Below are 20,032 nucleotides of genomic sequence, written 5' to 3'. Positions count from 1 at the left end.
CAGAGAAAGCTGTGATGGCTGAGTGGTTAAGGCGTTGGGCTTGAAATACAATGGGTGCTCCCCGCATAGGTTCAAATCCTGTTCACAGCGCTAGGTTCTATATTTTGAAAGATTAAACCTTGCAATTGAAAGTTCAAGCAAAAGAAGTTTTGAGAGCTAAGTAAAACAACACTCCTTTTGCAATGGGGTTTTCCCGCACAGGTTCAAATTCTGTTTACAGCTGTGTATTTTATGCGCCGAGGGAGAGAAATCTGGTGAGAGCAAGATTGCCCGAACTCAATAGTGAGGGGATGTATAAGTAATGTAAAGAAAGCCTTTCACATCCACCCTCTGGACCTACCCTATCTCTTCCTTCAGGTTAAAATGGTAAGAAATATGTAAAGAGTTGTGTGATGGCCAAGTGGACAAGAAATCCAATGAGATCCCCCTTTCAAACTTCAAATCCTGTCCTCCGTAGAATATTTCATGGGAATTTTCCCAGAAATGTATCTCCTAAACTTTATACATATGAAAACTAAAAAATAACACTGTGTGTTTACCTGACAGCATATCCATTTCCTCCTTCATTCTCGGAAACCTCAGGTCTGACCTTTCAATAGGCAACTGTAACAGACAGTGACAAAGAGCCCAAACCAAAAGCTCAGTAGGCAATCAGAAACATAATCCAACAATCAATCCTAAAGCCCTAAACTGAAGGACCCAGTAGACATGGAAGACACTGCAGAAATCAGAGACATTGGAGACACGCAACTTTCGAGAAAGCTGTGATGGCAGAGTTGTTAAGGCGTTGGACTTGAAATCCAATGGGGTCTCCCCGCATAAGTTCAAAACCTGTTCACAGCGCTAGGCTCTATTTTTTGAAAGATTAAACCTTGCAATTGAAAGTTCAAGCAAAAGAAGTTTTGAGAGCTAAGTAAAACAACACTCATTTTGCAATGGGGTTTTCCCGCACAGGTTCAAATCCTGTTTACAGCGGTGTATTTTATGCGCCGAGGGAGAGGAATCTGGTGAGAGCAAGATTACCCGAACTCAATAGTGAGGGGATGTATAAGTAATGTAAAGAAAGCCTTTCACTTACACCCTCTGGACCTGCCCTATCTCTTCCTTCAGGTTAAAATGCTAAGAAATATGTAAAGAGTTATGTGATGGCCAAGTGGACAAGAAATGCAATGAGATCCCCCTTTCAAACTTCAAATCCTTTCCTCCATAGAATATTTCATGGGAATTATCCCAGAAATATATCTCCTAAACTTTATACATATGAAACCTAAAAAATAACACTGTATGTTTTCCTGACAGCATATTCGTTTCCTCCTTCATTCTCGGAAACCTCAGGTCTGACCTTTCAATAGGCAACTGTAACAGACAGTGACAAAGAGCCCAAACCAAAAGCTCAGTAGGCAATCAGAAACATAATCCAACAATCAATCCTAAAGCCCTAAACTGAAGGACCCAGTAGACATGGAAGACACTGCAGAAATCAGAGACATCGGAGAAATGCAACGTCCGAGAAAGCTGTGATGGCCGAGTGGTTAAGGCGTTGGACTTAAAATCCAATGTAGTCTCCCCGCATAGGTTCAAATCCTGTTCACAGCACTAGGCTCTGTATTTTGAAAGATTAAACCTTGCAATTGAAAGTTCAAGCAAATGAAGTTTTGAGAGCTAAGTAAAACAACACTCATTTTGCAATGGGGTTTTCCCGCACAGGTTCAAATCCTGTTTACAGCGGTGTATTTTATGCGCCAAGGGAGAGAAATCTGGTGAGAGCAAGATTGCCCGAACTCAATATTGAGGGGATGTATAAGTAATGTAAAGAAAGCCTTTCACATCCACCCTCTGGACCTACCCTATCTCTTCCTTCTGGTTAAAATGGTAAGAAATATGTAAAGAGTTGTGTGATGGCCAAGTGGACAAGAAATCCAATGAGATCCCCCTTTCAAACTTCAAATCCTGTCCTCCGTAGAATATTTCATGGGAATTTTCCCAGAAATGTATCTCCTAAACTTTATACATATGAAAACTAAAAAATAACAGTGTGTGTACCTGACAGCATATCCATTTCCTCCTTCATTCTCGGAAACCTCAGGTCTGACCTTTCAATAGGCAACTGTAACAGACAGTGACAAAGAGCCCAAACCAAAAGCTCAGTAGGCAATCAGAAACATAATCCAACAATCAATCCTAAAGCCCTAAACTGAAGGACCCAGTAGACATGGGAGACACTGCAGAAATCAGAGACATCGGAGAAATGCACCTTCCGAGAAAGCTGTGATGGCCGAGTGGTTAGGGCGTTGGACTTGAAATCCAATGGGGTCTCACCGCATAGGTTCAAATCCTGTTCACAGCGCTAGGCTCTATATTTTGAAAGATTAAACCTTGCAATTGAAATTTCAAGCAAAAGAAGTTTTGAGAGCTAAGTAAAACAACACTCATTTTGCAATGGGGTTTTCCCGCACAGGTTCAAATTCTGTTTACAGCTGTGTATTTTATGCGCCGAGGGAGAGAAATCTGGTGAGAGCAAGATTGCCCGAACTCAATAGTGAGGGGATGTATAAGTAATGTAAAGAAAGCCTTTCACTTCCACCCTCTGGACCTGCCCTATCTCTTCCGTCAGGTTAAAATGCTAAGAAATATGTAAAGAGTTATGTGATGGCCAAGTGGACAAGAAATGCAATGAGATCCCCCTTTCAAACTTCAAACCCTTTCCTCCGTAGAATATTTCATGGGAATTATCCCAGAAATGTATCTCCTAAACTTTATGCTTATGAAACCTAAAAAATAACACTGTATGTTTACCTGACAGCATATCCGTTTCCTCCTTCATTCTCGGAAACCTCAGGTCTGACCTTTCAATAGGCAACTGTAACAGACAGTGACAAAGAGCCCAAACCAAAAGCTCAGTAGGCAATCAGAAACAAAATCCAACAATCAATCCTAAAGCCCTAAACTGAAGGACCCAGTAGACATGGAAGACACTGCAGAAATCAGAGACATCGGAGAAATGCAACGCCCGAGAAAGCTGTGATGGCCGAGTGGTTAAGGCGTTGGACTTAAAATCCAATGGAGTCTCCCCGCACAGTTTAAAATCCTGTTCACAGCGCTAGGCTCTATATTTTGAAAGATTAAACCTTGCAATTGAAAGTTCAAGCAAAAGAAGTTTTGAGAGCTAAGTAAAACAACACTCATTTTGCAATGGGGTTTTCCCGCACAGGTTCAAATTCTGTTTACAGCTGTTTATTTTATGCGCCGAGGGAGAGAAATCTGGTGAGAGCAAGATTGCCCGAACTCAATAGTGAGGGGATGTATAAGTAATGTAAAGAAAGCCTTTCACATCCACCCTCTGGACCTACCCTATCTCTTCCTTCAGGTTAAAATGGTAAGAAATATGTAAAGAGTTATGTGATGACCAAGTGGACAAGAAATCCAATAAGATCCCCCTTTCAAACTTCAAATCCTGTGCTCCGTAGAATATTTCATGGGAATTATCCCAAAAATATATCTCCTAAACTTTATACATGTGAAACCTAAAAAATAACACTGTATGTTTTCCTGACAGCATATCCGTTTCCTCCTTCATTCTCGGAAACCTCAGGTCTGACCTTTCAATAGGCAACTGTAACAGACAGTGACAAAGAGCCCAAACCAAAAGCTCAGTAGGCAATCAGAAACAAAATCCAACAATCAATCCTAAAGCCCTAAACTGAAGGACCCAGTAGACATGGGAGACACTGCAGAAATCAGAGACATCAGAGAAATGCAACTTCAGAGAAAGCTGTGATGGCTGAGTGGTTAAGGCGTTGGGCTTGAAATACAATGGGTGCTCCCCGCATAGGTTCAAATCCTGTTCACAGCGCTAGGTTCTATATTTTGAAAGATTAAACCTTGCAATTGAAAGTTCAAGCAAAAGAAGTTTTGAGAGCTAAGTAAAACAACACTCCTTTTGCAATGGGGTTTTCCCGCACAGGTTCAAATTCTGTTTACAGCTGTGTATTTTATGCGCCGAGGGAGAGAAATCTGGTGAGAGCAAGATTGCCCGAACTCAATAGTGAGGGGATGTATAAGTAATGTAAAGAAAGCCTTTCACATCCACCCTCTGGACCTACCCTATCTCTTCCTTCAGGTTAAAATGGTAAGAAATATGTAAAGAGTTGTGTGATGGCCAAGTGGACAAGAAATCCAATGAGATCCCCCTTTCAAACTTCAAATCCTGTCCTCCGTAGAATATTTCATGGGAATTTTCCCAGAAATGTATCTCCTAAACTTTATACATATGAAAACTAAAAAATAACACTGTGTGTTTACCTGACAGCATATCCATTTCCTCCTTCATTCTCGGAAACCTCAGGTCTGACCTTTCAATAGGCAACTGTAACAGACAGTGACAAAGAGCCCAAACCAAAAGCTCAGTAGGCAATCAGAAACATAATCCAACAATCAATCCTAAAGCCCTAAACTGAAGGACCCAGTAGACATGGAAGACACTGCAGAAATCAGAGACATTGGAGACACGCAACTTTCGAGAAAGCTGTGATGGCAGAGTTGTTAAGGCGTTGGACTTGAAATCCAATGGGGTCTCCCCGCATAAGTTCAAAACCTGTTCACAGCGCTAGGCTCTATTTTTTGAAAGATTAAACCTTGCAATTGAAAGTTCAAGCAAAAGAAGTTTTGAGAGCTAAGTAAAACAACACTCATTTTGCAATGGGGTTTTCCCGCACAGGTTCAAATCCTGTTTACAGCGGTGTATTTTATGCGCCGAGGGAGAGGAATCTGGTGAGAGCAAGATTACCCGAACTCAATAGTGAGGGGATGTATAAGTAATGTAAAGAAAGCCTTTCACTTACACCCTCTGGACCTGCCCTATCTCTTCCTTCAGGTTAAAATGCTAAGAAATATGTAAAGAGTTATGTGATGGCCAAGTGGACAAGAAATGCAATGAGATCCCCCTTTCAAACTTCAAATCCTTTCCTCCATAGAATATTTCATGGGAATTATCCCAGAAATATATCTCCTAAACTTTATACATATGAAACCTAAAAAATAACACTGTATGTTTTCCTGACAGCATATTCGTTTCCTCCTTCATTCTCGGAAACCTCAGGTCTGACCTTTCAATAGGCAACTGTAACAGACAGTGACAAAGAGCCCAAACCAAAAGCTCAGTAGGCAATCAGAAACATAATCCAACAATCAATCCTAAAGCCCTAAACTGAAGGACCCAGTAGACATGGAAGACACTGCAGAAATCAGAGACATCGGAGAAATGCAACGTCCGAGAAAGCTGTGATGGCCGAGTGGTTAAGGCGTTGGACTTAAAATCCAATGTAGTCTCCCCGCATAGGTTCAAATCCTGTTCACAGCACTAGGCTCTGTATTTTGAAAGATTAAACCTTGCAATTGAAAGTTCAAGCAAATGAAGTTTTGAGAGCTAAGTAAAACAACACTCATTTTGCAATGGGGTTTTCCCGCACAGGTTCAAATCCTGTTTACAGCGGTGTATTTTATGCGCCAAGGGAGAGAAATCTGGTGAGAGCAAGATTGCCCGAACTCAATATTGAGGGGATGTATAAGTAATGTAAAGAAAGCCTTTCACATCCACCCTCTGGACCTACCCTATCTCTTCCTTCTGGTTAAAATGGTAAGAAATATGTAAAGAGTTGTGTGATGGCCAAGTGGACAAGAAATCCAATGAGATCCCCCTTTCAAACTTCAAATCCTGTCCTCCGTAGAATATTTCATGGGAATTTTCCCAGAAATGTATCTCCTAAACTTTATACATATGAAAACTAAAAAATAACAGTGTGTGTACCTGACAGCATATCCATTTCCTCCTTCATTCTCGGAAACCTCAGGTCTGACCTTTCAATAGGCAACTGTAACAGACAGTGACAAAGAGCCCAAACCAAAAGCTCAGTAGGCAATCAGAAACATAATCCAACAATCAATCCTAAAGCCCTAAACTGAAGGACCCAGTAGACATGGGAGACACTGCAGAAATCAGAGACATCGGAGAAATGCACCTTCCGAGAAAGCTGTGATGGCCGAGTGGTTAGGGCGTTGGACTTGAAATCCAATGGGGTCTCACCGCATAGGTTCAAATCCTGTTCACAGCGCTAGGCTCTATATTTTGAAAGATTAAACCTTGCAATTGAAATTTCAAGCAAAAGAAGTTTTGAGAGCTAAGTAAAACAACACTCATTTTGCAATGGGGTTTTCCCGCACAGGTTCAAATTCTGTTTACAGCTGTGTATTTTATGCGCCGAGGGAGAGAAATCTGGTGAGAGCAAGATTGCCCGAACTCAATAGTGAGGGGATGTATAAGTAATGTAAAGAAAGCCTTTCACTTCCACCCTCTGGACCTGCCCTATCTCTTCCGTCAGGTTAAAATGCTAAGAAATATGTAAAGAGTTATGTGATGGCCAAGTGGACAAGAAATGCAATGAGATCCCCCTTTCAAACTTCAAACCCTTTCCTCCGTAGAATATTTCATGGGAATTATCCCAGAAATGTATCTCCTAAACTTTATGCTTATGAAACCTAAAAAATAACACTGTATGTTTACCTGACAGCATATCCGTTTCCTCCTTCATTCTCGGAAACCTCAGGTCTGACCTTTCAATAGGCAACTGTAACAGACAGTGACAAAGAGCCCAAACCAAAAGCTCAGTAGGCAATCAGAAACAAAATCCAACAATCAATCCTAAAGCCCTAAACTGAAGGACCCAGTAGACATGGAAGACACTGCAGAAATCAGAGACATCGGAGAAATGCAACGCCCGAGAAAGCTGTGATGGCCGAGTGGTTAAGGCGTTGGACTTAAAATCCAATGGAGTCTCCCCGCACAGTTTAAAATCCTGTTCACAGCGCTAGGCTCTATATTTTGAAAGATTAAACCTTGCAATTGAAAGTTCAAGCAAAAGAAGTTTTGAGAGCTAAGTAAAACAACACTCATTTTGCAATGGGGTTTTCCCGCACAGGTTCAAATTCTGTTTACAGCTGTTTATTTTATGCGCCGAGGGAGAGAAATCTGGTGAGAGCAAGATTGCCCGAACTCAATAGTGAGGGGATGTATAAGTAATGTAAAGAAAGCCTTTCACATCCACCCTCTGGACCTACCCTATCTCTTCCTTCAGGTTAAAATGGTAAGAAATATGTAAAGAGTTATGTGATGACCAAGTGGACAAGAAATCCAATAAGATCCCCCTTTCAAACTTCAAATCCTGTGCTCCGTAGAATATTTCATGGGAATTATCCCAAAAATATATCTCCTAAACTTTATACATGTGAAACCTAAAAAATAACACTGTATGTTTTCCTGACAGCATATCCGTTTCCTCCTTCATTCTCGGAAACCTCAGGTCTGACCTTTCAATAGGCAACTGTAACAAACAGTGACAAAGAGCCCAAACCAAAAGCTCAGTAGGCAATCAGAAACAAAATCCAACAATCAATCCTAAAGCCCTAAACTGAAGGACCCAGTAGACATGGGAGACACTGCAGAAATCAGAGACATCAGAGAAATGCAACTTCCGAGAAAGCTGTGATGGCCGAGTGGTTAAGGCGTTGGACTTGAAATCCAACGGGGTCTCCCCGCGTAGGTTCAAATCCTGTTCACAGCGCTAGGCTCTATATCTTGAAAGATTAAACCTTGCAATTGAAAGTTCAAGCAAAAGAAGTTTTGAGAGCTAAGTAAAACAACACTCATATTGTAATGGGGTTTTCCCGCACGGGTTCAAATCCTGTTTACAGCGGTGTATTTTATGCGCCGAGGGAGAGAAATCTGGTGAGAGCAAGATTGCCCAAACTCAATAGTGAGGGGATGTATAAGTAATGTAAAGAAAGCCTTTCACATCCACCCTCTGGACCTACCCTATCTCTTCCTTCAGGTTAAAATGGTAAGAAATATGTAAAGAGTTGCGTGATGGCCAAGTGGACAAGCAATCCAATGAGATCCCCCTTTTAAACTTCAAATCCTGTCCTCCGTAGAATATTTCATGGGAATTTTCCCAGAAATGTATCTCCTAAACTTTATACATATGAAAACTAAAAAATAACACTTTGTGTTTACCTGACAGCATATCCGTTTCCTCCTTCATTCTCGGAAACCTCAGGTCTGACCTTTCAATAGGCAACTGTAACAAACAGTGACAAAGAGCCCAAACCAAAAGCTCAGTAGGCAATCAGAAACAAAATCCAACAATCAATCCTAAAGCTCTAAACTGAAGGACCCAGTAGACATGGGAGACACTGCAGAAATCAGAGACATCAGAGAAATGCAACTTCCGAGAAAGCTGTGATGGCCGAGTGGTTAAGGCGTTGGACTTGAAATCCAACGGGGTCTCCCCGCGTAGGTTCAAATCCTGTTCACAGCGCTAGGCTCTATATCTTGAAAGATTAAACCTTGCAATTGAAAGTTCAAGCAAAAGAAGTTTTGAGAGCTAAGTAAAACAACACTCATTTTGCAATGGGGTTTTCCCGCACAGGTTCAAATTCTGATTACAGCTGTGTATTTTATGCGCCGAGGGAGAGAAATCTGGTGAGAGCAAGATTGCCCGAACTCAATAGTGAGGGGATGTATAAGTAATGTAAAGAAAGCCTTTCACATCCACCCTCTGGACCTACCCTATCTCTTCCTTCAGGTTAAAATGGTAAGAAATATGTAAAGAGTTGCGTGATGGCCAAGTAGACAAGCAATCCAATGAGATCCCCCTTTTAAACTTCAAATCCTGTCCTCCGTAGAATATTTCATGGGAATTTTCCCAGAAATGTATCTCCTAAACTTTATACATATGAAAACTAAAAAATAACACTGTGTGTTTACCTGACAGCATATCCGTTTCCTCCTTCATTCTCGGAATCCTCAGGTCTGACCTTTCAATAGGCAACTGTAACAGACAGTGACAAAGAGCCCAAACCAAAAGCTCAGTAGGCAATCAGAAACATAATCCAACAATCAATCCTAAAGCCCTAAACTGAAGGACCCAGTAGACATGGGAGACACTGCAGAAATCAGAGACATCGGAGAAATGCAACGTCCGAGAAAGCTGTGATGGCCGAGTGGTTAAGGCGTTGAATTAAAATCCAATGGAGTCTCCCCCCACAGTTTCAAATCCCGTTCACAGTGCTAGGCTCTATATTTTGAAATATTAAAAATTGCAATTGAAAGTTCAAGCAAAAGAAGTTTTGAGAGCTAAGTAAAACAACACTCATTATGCAATGGGGTTTTCCCGCACAGGTTCAAATCCTGTTTACAGCGGTGTATTTTATGCGCCGAGGGAGAGAAATCTGGTGAGAGCAAGATTGCCCAAACTCAATAGTGAGGGGATGTATAAGTAATGTAAAGAAAGCCTTTCACATCCACCCTCTGGACCTACCCTATCTCTTCCTTCTGGTTAAAATGGTAAGAAATATGTAAAGAGTTATGTGATGACCAAGTGGACAAGAAATCCAATAAGATTCCCCTTTCAAACTTCAAATCCTGTCCTCCGTAGAATATTTCATGGGAATTATCCCAAAAATATATCTCCTAAACTTTATACATATGAAACCTAAAAAATAACACTGTATGTTTTACTGACAGCATATCCGTTTCCTCCTTCATTCTCGGAAACCTCAGGTCTGACCTTTCAATAGGCAACTGTAACAGACAGTGACAAAGAGCCCAAACCAAAAGCTGAGTAGGCAATCAGAAGCAAAATCCAACAATCAATCCTAAAGCCCTAAACTGAAGGACCCAGTAGACATGGGAGACACTGCAGAAATCAGAGACATCAGAGAAATGCAACTGCCGAGAAAGCTGTGATGGCCGAGAGGTTAAGGCGTTGGACTTGAAATCCAATGGGGTCTCCCCGCATAGGTTCAAATCCTGTTCACAGCGCTAGGCTCTATATTTTGAAAGATTAAACCTTGCAATTGAAAGTTCAAGCAAAATAAGTTTTGAGAGCTAAGTAAAACAACACTCATTTTGCAATGGGGTTTTCCCGCACAGGTTCAAATCCTGTTTACAGCGGTGTATTTTATGCGCCGAGGGAGAGAAATCTGGTGAGAGCAAGATTGCCCGAACTCAATATTGAGGGGATGTATAAGTAATGTAAAGAAAGCCTTTCACATCCACCCTCTGGACCTACCCTATCTCTTCCTTCAGGTTAAAATGGTAAGAAATATGTAAAGAGTTGTGTGATGGCCAAGTGGACAAGAAATCCAATGAGATCCCCCTTTCAAACTTCAAATCCTGTCCTCCGTAGAATATTTTATGAGAATTTTCCCAGAAATGTATCTCCTAAACTTTATGCTTATGAAACCTAAAAAATAACACTGTGTGTTTACCTGACAGCATATCCGTTTCCTCCTTCATTCTCGGAAACCTCAGGTCTGACCTTTCAATAGGCAACTGTAACAGACAGTGACAAAGAGCCCAAACCAAAAGCTCAGTAGGCAATCAGAAACATAATCTAACAATCAATCCTAAAGCCCTAAACTGAAGGACCCAGTAGACATGGAAGACACTGCAGAAATCAGAGACATCGGAGACACGCAACTTTCGAGAAAGCTGTGATGGCAGAGTGGTTAAGGCGTTGGACTTGAAATCCAATGGGGTCTCCCCGCATGAGTTCAAAACCTGTTCACAGTGCTAGGCTCTATTTTTTGAAAGATTAAACCTTGCAATTGAAAGTTCAAGCAAAATAAGTTTTGAGAGCTAAGTAAAACAACACTCATTTTGCAATGGGGTTTTCCCGCACAGGTTCAAATTCTGTTTACAGCTGTGTATTTTATGCGCCGAGGGAGAGAAATCTGGTGAGAGCAAGATTGCCCGAACTCAATAGTGAGGGGATGTATAAGTAATGTAAAGAAAGCCTTTCACTTCCACCCTCTGGACCTGCCCTATCTCTTCCGTCAGGTTAAAATGCTAAGAAATATGTAAAGAGTTATGTGATGGCCAAGTGGACAAGAAATCCAATGAGATCCCCCTTTCAAACTTCAAATCCTGTCCTCCGTAGAATATTTTATGAGAATTTTCCCAGAAATGTATCTCCTAAACTTTATGCTTATGAAACCTAAAAAATAACACTGTGTGTTTACCTGACAGCATATCCGTTTCCTCCTTCATTCTCGGAAACCTCAGGTCTGACCTTTCAATAGGCAACTGTAACAGACAGTGACAAAGAGCCCAAACCAAAAGCTCAGTAGGCAATCAGAAACATAATCTAACAATCAATCCTAAAGCCCTAAACTGAAGGACCCAGTAGACATGGAAGACACTGCAGAAATCAGAGACATCGGAGACACGCAACTTTCGAGAAAGCTGTGATGGCAGAGTGGTTAAGGCGTTGGACTTTAAATCCAATTGGGTCTCCCCGCATAGGTTCAAAACCTGTTCACAGCGCTAGGCTCTATTTTTTGAAAGATTAAACCTTGCAATTGAAAGTTCAAGCAAAAGAAGTTTTGAGAGCTAAGTAAAACAACACTCATTTTGCAATGTGGTTTTCTCGCACAGGTTCAAATCCTGTTTACAGCGGTGTATTTTATGCGCCGAGGGAGAGGAATCTGGTGAGAGCAAGATTGCCCAAACTCAATAGTGAGGGGATGTATAAGTAATGTAAAGAAAGCCTTTCACATCCACCCTCTGGACCTACCCTATCTCTTCCTTCAGGTTAAAATGGTAAGAAATATGTAAAGAGTTGTGTGATGGCCAAGTGGACAAGAAATCCAATGAGATCCCCCTTTCAAACTTCAAATCCTGTCCTCCGTAGAATATTTCATGGGAATTTTCCCAGAAATATATCTCCTAAACTTTATACATTTGAAACCTAAAAAATAACACTGTATGTTTTCCTGACAGCATATTCGTTTCCTCCTTCATTCTCGGAATCCTCAGGTCTGACCTTTCAATAGGCAACTGTAACAATGACAAAGAGCCCAAACCAAAAGCTCAGTAGGCAATCAGAAACATAATCCAACAATCAATCCTAAAGCCCTAAACTGAAGGACCCAGTAGACATGGAAGACACTGCAGAAATCAGAGACATCGGAGAAATGCAACGTCCGAGAAAGCTGTGATGGCCGAGTGGTTAAGGCGTTGAATTAAAATCCAATGGAGTCTCCCCGCACAGTTTCAAATCCCGTTCACAGTGCTAGGCTCTATATTTTGAAATATTAAAAATTGCAATTGAAAGTTCAAGCAAAAGAAGTTTTGAGAGCTAAGTAAAACAACACTCATTATGCAATGGGGTTTTCCCGCACAGGTTCAAATCCTGTTTACAGCGGTGTATTTTATGCGCCGAGGAAGAGAAATCTGGTGAGAGCAAGATTGCCCAAACTCAATAGTGAGGGGATGTATAAGTAATGTAAAGAAAGCCTTTCACATCCACCCTCTGGACCTACCCTATCTCTTCCTTCTGTTTAAAATGGTAAGAAATATGTAAAGAGTTATGTGATGACCAAGTGGACAAGAAATCCAATAAGATTCCCCTTTCAAACTTCAAATCCTGTCCTCCGTAGAATATTTCATGGGAATTATCCCAAAAATATATCTCCTAAACTTTATACATATGAAACCTAAAAAATAACACTGTATATTTTACTGACAGCATATCCGTTTCCTCCTTCATTCTCGGAAACCTCAGGTCTGACCTTTCAATAGGCAACTGTAACAGACAGTGACAAAGAGCCCAAACCAAAAGCTGAGTAGGCAATCAGAAGCAAAATCCAACAATCAATCCTAAAGCCCTAAACTGAAGGACCCAGTAGACATGGGAGACACTGCAGAAATCAGAGACATCAGAGAAATGCAACTGCCGAGAAAGCTGTGATGGCCGAGAGGTTAAGGCGTTGGACTTGAAATCCATTGGGGTCTCCCCGCATAGGTTCAAATCCTGTTCACAGCGCTAGGCTCTATATTTTGAAAGATTAAACCTTGCAATTGAAAGTTCAAGCAAAAGAAGTTTTGAGAGCTAAGTAAAACAACACTCATTTTGCAATGGGGTTTTCCCGCACAGGTTCAAATCCTGTTTACAGCGGTGTATTTTATGCGCCGAGGGAGAGAAATCTGGTGAGAGCAAGATTGCCCGAACTCAATATTGAGGGGATGTATAAGTAATGTAAAGAAAGCCTTTCACATCCACCCTCTGGACCTACCCTATCTCTTCCTTCTGGTTAAAATGGTAAGAAATATGTAAAGAGTTGTGTGATGGCCAAGTGGACAAGAAATCCAATGAGATCCCCCTTTCAAACTTCAAATCCTGTCCTCCGTAGAATATTTTATGAGAATTTTCCCAGAAATGTATCTCCTAAACTTTATGCTTATGAAACCTAAAAAATAACACTGTGTGTTTACCTGACAGCATATCCGTTTCCTCCTTCATTCTCGGAAACCTCAGGTCTGACCTTTCAATAGGCAACTGTAACAGACAGTGACAAAGAGCCCAAACCAAAAGCTCAGTAGGCAATCAGAAACATAATCTAACAATCAATCCTAAAGCCCTAAACTGAAGGACCCAGTAGACATGGAACACACTGCAGAAATCAGAGACATCGGAGACACACAACTTTCGAGAAAGCTGTGATGGCAGAGTGGTTAAGGCGTTGGACTTGAAATCCAATGGGGTCTCCCCGCATAAGTTCAAAACCTGTTCACAGCGCTAGGCTCTATTTTTTGAAAGATTAAACCTTGCAATTGAAAGTTCAAGCAAAAGAAGTTTTGAGAGCTAAGTAAAACAACACTCATTTTGCAATGGGGTTTTCCCGCACAGGTTCAAATCCTGTTTACAGCGGTGTATTTTATGCGCCGAGGGAGAGAAATCTGGTGAGAGCAAGATTGCCCGAACTCAATATTGAGGGGATGTATAAGTAATGTAAAGAAAGCCTTTCACATCCACCCTCTGGACCTACCCTATCTCTTCCTTCTGGTTAAAATGGTAAGAAATATGTAAAGAGTTGTGTGATGGCCAAGTGGACAAGAAATCCAATGAGATCCCCCTTTCAAACTTCAAATCCTGTCCTCCGTAGAATATTTCATGAGAATTTTCCCAGAAATGTATCTCCTAAACTTTATGCTTATGAAACCTAAAAAATAACACTGTGTGTTTACCTGACAGCATATCCGTTTCCTCCTTCATTCTCGGAAACCTCAGGTCTGACCTTTCAATAGGCAACTGTAACAGACAGTGACAAAGAGCCCAAACCAAAAGCTCAGTAGGCAATCAGAAACATAATCTAACAATCAATCCTAAAGCCCTAAACTGAAGGACCCAGTAGACATGGAAGACACTGCAGAAATCAGAGACATCGGAGACACGCAACTTTCGAGAAAGCTGTGATGGCAGAGTGGTTAAGGCGTTGGACTTGAAATCCAATGGGGTCTCCCCGCATAAGTTCAAAACCTGTTCACAGCTCTAGGCTCTATTTTTTGAAAGATTAAACCTTGCAATTGAAAGTTCAAGCAAAAGAAGTTTTGAGAGCTAAGTAAAACAACACTCATTTTGCAATGGGGTTTTCCCGCACAGGTTCAAATCCTGTTTACAGCGGTGTATTTTATGCGCCGAGGGAGAGGAATCTGGTGAGAGCAAGATTACCCGAACTCAATAGTGAGGGGATGTATAAGTAATGTAAAGAAAGCCTTTCACTTACACCCTCTGCACCTGCCCTATCTCTTCCTTCAGGTTAAAATGCTAAGAAATATGTAAAGAGTTATGTGATGGCCAAGTGGACAAGAAATGCAATGAGATCCCCCTTTCAAACTTCAAATCCTTTCCTCCATAGAATATTTCATGGGAATTATCCCAGAAATATATCTCCTAAACTTTATACATATGAAACCTAAAAAATAACACTGTATGTTTTCCTGACAGCATATTCAATTCCTCCTTCATTCTCGGAAACCTCAGGTCTGACCTTTCAATAGGCAACTGTAACAGACAGTGACAAAGAGCCCAAACCAAAAGCTCAGTAGGCAATCAGAAACATAATCCAACAATCAATCCTAAAGCCCTAAACTGAAGGACCCAGTAGACATGGAAGACACTGCAGAAATCAGAGACATCGGAGAAATGCATCGTCCAAGAAAGCAGTGATGGCCGAGAGGTTAAGGCGTTGGACTTAAAGTCCAATGGAGTCTCCCCGCACAGTTTCAAATCCTGTTCACAGTGCTAGGCTCTATATTTTGAAATATTAAAAATTGCAATTGAAAGTTCAAGCAAAAGAAGTTTTGAGAGCTAAGTAAAACAACACTCATTATGCAATAGGGTTTTCCCGCACAGGTTCAAATCCTGTTTACAGCTGTGTATTTTATGCGCCGAGGGAGAGAAATCTGGTGAGAGCAAGATTGCCCAAACTCAATAGTGAGGGGATGTATAAGTAATGTAAAGAAAGCCTTTCACATCCACCCTCTGGACCTACCCTATCTTTTCCTTCTGGTTAAAATGGTAAGAAATATGTAAAGAGTTATGTGATGACCAAGTGGAGAAGAAATCCAATAAGATCCCCCTTTCAAACTTCAAATCCTTTCCTCCGTAGAATATTTCATGGGAATTATCCCAAAAATATATCTCCTAAACTTTATACATATGAAACCTAAAAAATAACACTGTATGTTTTCCTGACAGCATATCCGTTTCCTCCTTCATTCTCGGAAACCTCAGGTCTGACCTTTCAATAGGCAACTGTAACAGACAGTGAAAAAGAGCCCAAACCAAAAGCTCAGTAGGCAATCAGAAACAAAATCCAACAATCAATCCTAAAGCCCTAAACTGAAGGACCCAGTAGACATGGGAGACACTGCAGAAATCAGAGACATCAGAGAAATGCAACTTCAGAGAAAGCTGTGATGGCCGAGTGGTTAAGGCGTTGGACTTGAAATCCAATGGGTTCTCCCTGCATAGGTTCAAATCCTGTTCACAGCGCTAAGTTCTATATTTTGAAAGATTAAACCTTGCAATTGAAAGTTCAAGCAAAAGAAGTTTTGAGAGCTAAGTAAAACAACACTCCTTTTGCAATGGGGTTTTCCCGCACAGGTTCAAATTCTGTTTACAGCTGTGTATTTTATGCGCCGAGGGAGAGAAATCTGGTGAGAGCAAGATTGCCCGAACTCAATAGTGAGGGGATGTATAAGTAATGTAAAGAAAGCCTTTCACATCCACCCTCTGGACCTACCCTATCTCTTCCTTCAGGTTAAAATGGTAAGAAATATGTAAAGAGTTGTGTGATGGCCAAGTGGACAAGAAATCCAATGAGATCCCCCTTTCAAACTTCAAATCCTGTCCTCCGTAGAATATTTCATGGGAATTTTCCCAGAAATGTATCTCCTAAACTTTATACATATGAAAACTAAAAAATAACACTGTGTGTTTACCTGACAGCATATCCATTTCCTCCTTCATTCTCGGAAACCTCAGGTCTGACCTTTCAATAGGCAACTGTAACAGACAGTGACAAAGAGCCCAAACCAAAAGCTCAGTAGGCAATCAGAAACATAATCCAACAATCAATCCTAAAGCCCTAAACTGAAGGACCCAGTAGACATGGGAGACACTGCAGAAATCAGAGACATCGGAGAAATGCACCTTTTGAGAAAGCTGTGATGGCCGAGTGGTTAAGGCGTTGTACTTGAAATCCAATGGGGTCTCCCCACATAGGTTCAAATCCTGTTCACAGCGCTAGGCTCTATATTTTGAAAGATTAAACCTTGCAATTGAAAGTTCAAGCAAAAGAAGTTTTGAGAGCTAAGTAAAACAACACTCATTTTGCAATGGGGTTTTCCCGCACAGGTTCAAATCCTGTTTACAGCGGTGTATTTTATGTGCCGAGGGAGAGAAATCTGGTGAGAGCAAGATTGCCCGAACTCAATAGTGAGGGGATGTATAAGTAATGTAAAGAAAGCCTTTCACATCCACCCTCTGGACCTACCCTATCTCTTCCTTCTGGTTAAAATGGTAAGAAATATGTAAAGAGTTATGTGATGACCAAGTAGACAAGAAATCCAATAAGATCCCCCTTTCAAACTTCAAATCCTGTGCTCCGTAGAATATTTCATGGGAATTATCCCAAAAAAATATATCTCCTAAACTTTATACATATGAAACCTAAAAAATAACACTGTATGTTTTCCTGACAGCATATCCGTTTCCTCCTTCATTCTCAGAAACCTCAGGTCTGACCTTTCAATAGGCAACTGTAACAGACAGTGACAAAGAGCCCAAACCAAAAGCTCAGTAGGCAATCAGAAACAAAATCCAACAATCAATCCTAAAGCCCTAAACTGAAGTTCCCAGTAGACATGGGATACACTGCAGAAATCAGAGACATCAGAGAAATGCAACTTCAGAGAAAGCTGTGATGGCCCAGTGGTTAAGGTGTTGGACTTGAAATCCAATAGGGTCTCCCCGCATAGGTTCAAATCCTGTTCACAGCGCTAGGCTCTATATTTTGAAAGATTAAACCTTGCAATTGAAAGTTCAAGCAAAAGAAGTTTTGAGAGCTAAGTAAAACAACACTCATTTTGCAATGGGGTTTTCCCGCACAGGTTCAAATTCTGTTTACAGCTGTTTATTTTATGCGCCGAGGGAGAGAAATCTGGTGAGAGCAAGATTGCCCGAACTCAATAGTGAGGGGATGTATAAGTAATGTAAAGAAAGCCTTTCACATCCACCCTCTGGACCTACCCTATCTCTTCCTTCAGGTTAAAATGGTAAGAAATATGTAAAGAGTTGTGTGATGGCCAAGTGGACAAGAAATCCAATGAGATCCCCCTTTCAAACTTCAAATCCTGTCCTCCGTAGAATATTTAATGGGAATTTTCCCAGAAATGAATCTCCTAAACTTTATACATATGAAAACTAAAAAATAACACTGTGTGTTTACCTGACAGCATATCCATTTCCTCCTTCATTCTCGGAAACCTCAGGTCTGACCTTTCAATAGGCAACTGTAACAGACAGTGACAAAGAGCCCAAACCAAAAGCTCAGTAGGCAATCAGAAACATAAGCTAAAAATCAATCCTACAGCCCTAAACCGAAGGACCCAGTAGACATGGAAGAAACTGCAGAAATCAGAGACATCGGAGAATTGCAACTTTCCAAGGTTCAAATCCTGTTCCCAGCGCTAGGCTCTATATTTTGAAAGATTAAACCTTGCAATTGAAAGTTCAAGCAAAAGATGTTTTGAGAGCTAAGAAAAACAACACTCATTTTGCAATGGGGTTTTCCCGCACAGGTTCAAATCCTGTTTACAGCGGTGTATTTTATGCGCCGAGGGAGAGGAATCTGGTGAGAGCAAGATTACCCGAACTCAATAGTGAGGGGATGTATAAGTAATGTAAAGAAAGCCTTTCACTTCCACCCTCTGGACCTACCCTATCTCTTCCTTCAGGTTAAAATGGTAAGAAATATGTAAAGAGTTATGTGATGACCAAGTGGACAAGAAATCCAATAAGATCCCCCTTTCAAACTTCAAATCCTGTCCTCCGTAGAATATTTCATGGGAATTATCCCAAAAGTATATCTCCTAAACTTTATACATATGAAACCTAAAAAATAACACTGTATGTTTTCCTGACAGCATATCCGTTTCCTCCTTCATTCTCGGAAACCTCAGGTCTGACCTTTCAATAGGCAACTGTAACAGACAGTGACAAAGAGCCCAAACCAAAAGCTCAGTAGGCAATCAGAAACAAAATCCAACAATCAATCCTAAAGCCCTAAACTGAAGGACCCAGTAGACATGGGAGACACTGCAGAAATCAGAGACATCAGAGAAATACAACTTCCGAGAAAGCTGTGATGGCCGAGTGGTTAAGGCGTTGGACTTGAAATCCAACGGGGTCTCCCCGCGTAGGTTCAAATCCTGTTCACAGCGCTAGGCTCTATATCTTGAAAGATTAAACCTTGCAATTGAAAGTTCAAGCAAAAGAAGTTTTGAGAGCTAAGTAAAACAACACTCATTTTGCAATGGGGTTTTCCCGCACAGGTTCAAATTCTGATTACAGCTGTGTATTTTATGCGCCGAGGGAGAGAAATCTGGTGAGAGCAAGATTGCCCGAACTCAATAGTGAGGGGATGTATAAGTAATGTAAAGAAAGCCTTTCACATCCACCCTCTGGACCTACCCTATCTCTTCCTTCAGGTTAAAATGGTAAGAAATATGTAAAGAGTTGCGTGATGGCCAAGTGGACAAGAAATCCAATGAGATCCCCCTTTTAAACTTCAAATCCTGTCCTCCGTAGAATATTTCATGGGAATTTTCCCAGAAATGAATCTCCTAAACTTTATACATATGAAAACTAAAAAATAACACTGTGTGTTTACCTGACAGCATATCCATTTCCTCCTTCATTCTCGGAAACCTCAGGTCTGACCTTTCAACAGGCAACTGTAACAGACAGTGACAAAGAGCCCAAACCAAAAGCTCAGTAGGCAATCAGAAACATAATCCAACAATCAATCCTAAAGCCCTAAACTGAAGGACCCAGTAGACATGGGAGACACTGCAGAAATCAGAGACATCGGAGAAATGAACCTTAAGGCGTTGGACTTGAAATCCAATGGGGTCTCCCCACAAAGGTTCAAATCCTGTTCACAGCACTAGGCTCTATATTTTGAAAGATTAAACCTTGCAATTGAAATTTCAAGCAAAAGAAGTTTTGAGAGCTAAGTACAACAACACTCATTTTGCAATGGGGTTTTCCCGCACAGGTTCAAATTCTGTTTACAGCTGTGTATTTTATGCGCCGAGGGAGAGAAATCTGGTGAGAGCAAGATTGCCCGAACTCAATAGTGAGGGGATGTATAAGTAATGTAAAGAAAGCCTTTCACTTCCACCCTCTGGACCTGCCCTATCTCTTCCGTCAGGTTAAAATGCTAAGAAATATGTAAAGAGTTATGTGATGGCCAAGTGGACAAGAAATCCAATGAGATCCCCCTTTCAAACTTCAAATCCTGTCCTCCGTACAATATTTTATGGGAATTTTCCAAGAAATGTATCTCCTAAACTTTATGCTTATGAAACCTAAAAAATAACACTGTGTGTTTACCTGACAGCATATCC

The 20,032-nt window shown here is 41.0% G+C and overlaps 23 non-coding genes across 23 annotated transcripts; all 23 read left to right on the top strand.

Moving 5' to 3' along the window:
- The first annotated feature begins 8 nt into the window (after positions 1–8).
- TRNAS-UGA (transfer RNA serine (anticodon UGA)) lies at positions 9–90 on the top strand. Its single transcript has one exon. It is a non-coding gene; the product is annotated as a tRNA-Ser (tRNA).
- Positions 91–761: 671 nt separating this feature from the next.
- TRNAS-UGA (transfer RNA serine (anticodon UGA)) lies at positions 762–843 on the top strand. The gene has a single exon. It is a non-coding gene; the product is annotated as a tRNA-Ser (tRNA).
- A 671-nt stretch (positions 844–1,514) lies between these two features.
- On the top strand, positions 1,515–1,596 carry TRNAL-UAA (transfer RNA leucine (anticodon UAA)). The gene has a single exon. It is a non-coding gene; the product is annotated as a tRNA-Leu (tRNA).
- Positions 1,597–2,265: 669 nt separating this feature from the next.
- TRNAS-UGA (transfer RNA serine (anticodon UGA)) lies at positions 2,266–2,347 on the top strand. The gene has a single exon. It is a non-coding gene; the product is annotated as a tRNA-Ser (tRNA).
- Positions 2,348–3,018: 671 nt separating this feature from the next.
- Positions 3,019–3,100, top strand: TRNAL-UAA (transfer RNA leucine (anticodon UAA)). Its single transcript has one exon. It is a non-coding gene; the product is annotated as a tRNA-Leu (tRNA).
- A 671-nt stretch (positions 3,101–3,771) lies between these two features.
- On the top strand, positions 3,772–3,853 carry TRNAS-UGA (transfer RNA serine (anticodon UGA)). Its single transcript has one exon. It is a non-coding gene; the product is annotated as a tRNA-Ser (tRNA).
- A 671-nt stretch (positions 3,854–4,524) lies between these two features.
- Positions 4,525–4,606, top strand: TRNAS-UGA (transfer RNA serine (anticodon UGA)). The gene has a single exon. It is a non-coding gene; the product is annotated as a tRNA-Ser (tRNA).
- A 671-nt stretch (positions 4,607–5,277) lies between these two features.
- TRNAL-UAA (transfer RNA leucine (anticodon UAA)) lies at positions 5,278–5,359 on the top strand. The gene has a single exon. It is a non-coding gene; the product is annotated as a tRNA-Leu (tRNA).
- A 669-nt stretch (positions 5,360–6,028) lies between these two features.
- On the top strand, positions 6,029–6,110 carry TRNAS-UGA (transfer RNA serine (anticodon UGA)). The gene has a single exon. It is a non-coding gene; the product is annotated as a tRNA-Ser (tRNA).
- A 671-nt stretch (positions 6,111–6,781) lies between these two features.
- On the top strand, positions 6,782–6,863 carry TRNAL-UAA (transfer RNA leucine (anticodon UAA)). The gene has a single exon. It is a non-coding gene; the product is annotated as a tRNA-Leu (tRNA).
- Positions 6,864–7,534: 671 nt separating this feature from the next.
- TRNAS-UGA (transfer RNA serine (anticodon UGA)) lies at positions 7,535–7,616 on the top strand. Its single transcript has one exon. It is a non-coding gene; the product is annotated as a tRNA-Ser (tRNA).
- A 671-nt stretch (positions 7,617–8,287) lies between these two features.
- Positions 8,288–8,369, top strand: TRNAS-UGA (transfer RNA serine (anticodon UGA)). The gene has a single exon. It is a non-coding gene; the product is annotated as a tRNA-Ser (tRNA).
- Positions 8,370–9,040: 671 nt separating this feature from the next.
- TRNAF-AAA (transfer RNA phenylalanine (anticodon AAA)) lies at positions 9,041–9,253 on the top strand. Its single transcript has 2 exons — positions 9,041–9,077; positions 9,209–9,253. It is a non-coding gene; the product is annotated as a tRNA-Phe (tRNA).
- Positions 9,254–9,792: 539 nt separating this feature from the next.
- TRNAS-UGA (transfer RNA serine (anticodon UGA)) lies at positions 9,793–9,874 on the top strand. Its single transcript has one exon. It is a non-coding gene; the product is annotated as a tRNA-Ser (tRNA).
- Positions 9,875–10,545: 671 nt separating this feature from the next.
- On the top strand, positions 10,546–10,627 carry TRNAS-UGA (transfer RNA serine (anticodon UGA)). Its single transcript has one exon. It is a non-coding gene; the product is annotated as a tRNA-Ser (tRNA).
- A 1,420-nt stretch (positions 10,628–12,047) lies between these two features.
- Positions 12,048–12,260, top strand: TRNAF-AAA (transfer RNA phenylalanine (anticodon AAA)). The gene is made up of 2 exons: positions 12,048–12,084; positions 12,216–12,260. It is a non-coding gene; the product is annotated as a tRNA-Phe (tRNA).
- A 539-nt stretch (positions 12,261–12,799) lies between these two features.
- On the top strand, positions 12,800–12,881 carry TRNAS-UGA (transfer RNA serine (anticodon UGA)). The gene has a single exon. It is a non-coding gene; the product is annotated as a tRNA-Ser (tRNA).
- Positions 12,882–13,552: 671 nt separating this feature from the next.
- TRNAS-UGA (transfer RNA serine (anticodon UGA)) lies at positions 13,553–13,634 on the top strand. The gene has a single exon. It is a non-coding gene; the product is annotated as a tRNA-Ser (tRNA).
- A 671-nt stretch (positions 13,635–14,305) lies between these two features.
- On the top strand, positions 14,306–14,387 carry TRNAS-UGA (transfer RNA serine (anticodon UGA)). The gene has a single exon. It is a non-coding gene; the product is annotated as a tRNA-Ser (tRNA).
- A 1,424-nt stretch (positions 14,388–15,811) lies between these two features.
- TRNAS-UGA (transfer RNA serine (anticodon UGA)) lies at positions 15,812–15,893 on the top strand. Its single transcript has one exon. It is a non-coding gene; the product is annotated as a tRNA-Ser (tRNA).
- Positions 15,894–16,564: 671 nt separating this feature from the next.
- TRNAS-UGA (transfer RNA serine (anticodon UGA)) lies at positions 16,565–16,646 on the top strand. The gene has a single exon. It is a non-coding gene; the product is annotated as a tRNA-Ser (tRNA).
- Positions 16,647–17,319: 673 nt separating this feature from the next.
- On the top strand, positions 17,320–17,401 carry TRNAS-UGA (transfer RNA serine (anticodon UGA)). The gene has a single exon. It is a non-coding gene; the product is annotated as a tRNA-Ser (tRNA).
- Positions 17,402–18,762: 1,361 nt separating this feature from the next.
- Positions 18,763–18,844, top strand: TRNAS-UGA (transfer RNA serine (anticodon UGA)). The gene has a single exon. It is a non-coding gene; the product is annotated as a tRNA-Ser (tRNA).
- Positions 18,845–20,032: the final 1,188 nt, after the last annotated feature.

The sequence above is a fragment of the Hyla sarda genome, chromosome 4, assembly GCF_029499605.1.
Source record: "Hyla sarda isolate aHylSar1 chromosome 4, aHylSar1.hap1, whole genome shotgun sequence".
NCBI classification, from domain to species: Eukaryota; Metazoa; Chordata; class Amphibia; order Anura; family Hylidae; genus Hyla; species Hyla sarda.
The sequence above is the reverse complement of the archived record's forward strand: the minus strand, read 5'-3'. Positions and strand labels throughout refer to the sequence as shown.